We start from the raw sequence: 3147 nt of genomic DNA, 5'->3' as shown, positions 1-3147 counted from the left end.
CAATACGTTTTTCCGGGGGTACAACAACTGGATTGAAGATAAACGAAATGTTTAGATTTTAAAGAGAAGGTAAAAAAATGCTATCATCAATCGGATTATCACAAAGTATTTTTTTTTTTTTTTTTTTTTTTTATCAACTGATGCATTTTTAGCACTAGAGTCTTCAATTTGGTTAAAAAAGTTCGCTATTAACATATTTTATAAAAGATTTTACCAAATGCAGAAAATATAATGGGAAGCTAAGCTTTTTCGTTGAAAATTTGCTATTACTTTAAAATAAAAAGCCAAAAAGCAAAAAAGAAACAAGAAATAAAAAATAAACAAAGAAAACGAAAAAGCAAATGAAAGAGTTTCCTGTAAAAATTTCAAAATCCCTTCTAGCATCACATTTTCAGTTTCGCTTGAGTGGCTTCACCTTTAAAGATAATGTAGAAAAAAGTTTTGTTTTTAATTTTATTGATAAATAAAAGTTTCGATTTAATAATTTTAAAATTTGTTCTTTTTCAAAAGCCAAGTAATCACGTCCTTAAAAAAGCCAGATTTTAAAAAGTCCCCCGTGTTTTGCTTTCCTTTTCAGAAAGCGCATATCATTCAAGCACGATATAAAATGTTTATAACGTTCGAGCTTGCATTTATTCGTCATAATTATTTCTCAGTTAAATGAAAGTCGAAATAAAACTGTTTGAAGTTTTTTAAAAGACGCAAACATAAAATTAAAATTTCATTTTCCTATTTATTTTTTCATTTCGAAAGTATTTTAATGCTTCGAAAAAAGAAACAAACGAACAAGCTCGATTTTTAAGCATCTATAAAGTTGAGTTTCATAAGAGAATGTCGGTCTTTCAATTTTTAACATTGAGATCTTTAAACACTGTCAAGTTCTTCGTTTCTTAGAGATGTTGAGTAGGAATGATAAGCTTTTAAATGCCAAGTTCAAATTGATTTTTTCTTTAACCTCTACGAAGGAGAATACATTTAGTGCTCCCCTTATTTTCGCATTTAGAGTGCATTTAAGAGCGTGATAACATTAGAGCAAAAATATTGAAATTTTCTTTTAGAACATTTTAACATTTTTACAAAATTTAATCACAATTGAAAAGACAAAAGAAAAACATTAGAAATAAATCAATCACATAATAAAAGTAGAACTTTACAAAAATTTAAAAGTAACACCTCTAAAGAAAGTTAAAGTTATGTTATCATTTTATTCTAATTTCAAAGAAGTTTTCAAATACAAGTGCTGGCATTAAAGAAATTACACGGAATGGAAGAAGAGGCTAAAAGTTGAGGCAGTGTCTTCGCCAGAATGTCGACTTTATTTATGCTCTCTCTGCCAAAGTTTAAATATTCCAAGTAGCAACGTTTATATGGCCCGACAACGGTCCGGTTCTGGCTGCGGAACATGACCGGGCCTGGCTTACCAGACCTGGCGCAGTGCCGCCATGCACATTGACGTAATTATGATCCAGGGCTGGCTAGCCATTGCAGGCTCTCACGTTTCAACGGGCCACCACTGGCAAATGCTTAAAGGTCCTATGCAAGCCCATTGATCAGGGATGTGAACTTCCATCGATTTTTTGGGACTTCGGGACTCCGGACTCCGAGCTCAAAAATCATGGACTCCTTGGACTCCGACTTCGGACTCCGACTCTGGACTTCGCATCCCTGCCATAGATTTACCAGAGCCGAATCGGTGACGGGCCAAAAACAGTAATTCGCTATTATTATAACGTTCCTTTTCATCAGTTTTTTTATATCGCATGTACATATCGCTCAAATACGAAAACAAAGTTTTAGGTTTCTAATTTATTTTGATTAAATTATTAAAGCCTGCCATTTAAATGTTCCTTAGTAATGGAATAGAGAAAATACCATTAAGTTAAATCACTCTTTTCGATTTGTAAATTAAAAAAATAAAATGAATATAAATTGCTTCATCAAAATAAAACCAAATTCAACGAACAAATGCTTTTTATAAATCTTATAAAGAAGAATTCATTAATAAAAATAAACTGTTTTTGACTTAATTATTATATTATATATAATGTAAATTATTTATATAATATATATTATATAAATTATGACACAATTACAATATATAAATTATTATATAAAAATATCAAAAAGATTTGATTTAAATTTCTTCAGAAATGTTTAATAAAGGGCAACCTATTTTACAATTTTTTTAATTATTATTGATAAATTATTTGCGTCATCATCAAAATCCCTTTAAGAAACATTTAGAACTAAAATGTAAAATCAATCCATGTAAATAATTTATGCCAGGTTGCAGTTATAGCAGCCATCTACCAACGATTGGTATTTAACAATATTCAAAGCTATTTATCTCAGCAGACTTTCTTATGGCTATTTGTTTTCTGCCACCGTTACGGTCAGTAGCTCCTGCCAATTAGTGAATAACGGCTTTTTGGATGTCACTTTTGAATGCATCTTTGGTTGGACCATTTTTTCTTAATGCTCCTGTGAATATACATCATCCTTTGTAGTTGAATACAACACGTTAATTGTTACTAAACATAATACTAAGAATAAAATATACATTATGTATGTTATCAAAAAATGTATGATACGTATAAGTTTATATCTTTAAATGTTAAAAATTATCCCTTAAAGTTTAAGAATAATCCCTTCTAGTTTAAGATATAAACGCATGTAAGAAGACCTTAAATTTTTTCATAATGTATTATATAACAAATTTTTGAATAAAGAAATATTTAAATCATTTTCTATACTTTTTTATTAACATTATATACTGTTATACTTACTGTTGTTCTTACTATTATTTGAGATTTCTGCACAAGCAATTAATAAATTACTATGTTGGCATCTCCCAACAGGTCTAAGTTGGTTAGCAATTACCTATATAAAAACTTGGTTTCTTTGGTCTAAATTTAAAACTTAGATACTTTTTCTTCACTACTATTTAACAAAATAAGTTTAAACAAATTAAAAATAAAAACCCCGTGGTTAACCTACCGAAAGTCCGTTTAATTGGCTAAGAACTTCACGTGTCAAATCAACCAATAAAACACGCTTTCGGTAAAATAAATAATTTTTATAAATTTGGTAGAATAAATAATTTCAGGTGTCATAACAAATAGAAGTGTTATATATAATATAGTGAAA

The sequence above is a fragment of the Hydra viridissima genome, unplaced genomic scaffold, assembly GCF_058129835.1.
Source record: "Hydra viridissima isolate aposymbiotic clone 2 unplaced genomic scaffold, HvirCarnegie_v1 scaffold_3, whole genome shotgun sequence".
Taxonomy (NCBI): domain Eukaryota; kingdom Metazoa; phylum Cnidaria; class Hydrozoa; order Anthoathecata; family Hydridae; genus Hydra; species Hydra viridissima.
The sequence above is the reverse complement of the archived record's forward strand: the minus strand, read 5'-3'. Positions refer to the sequence as shown.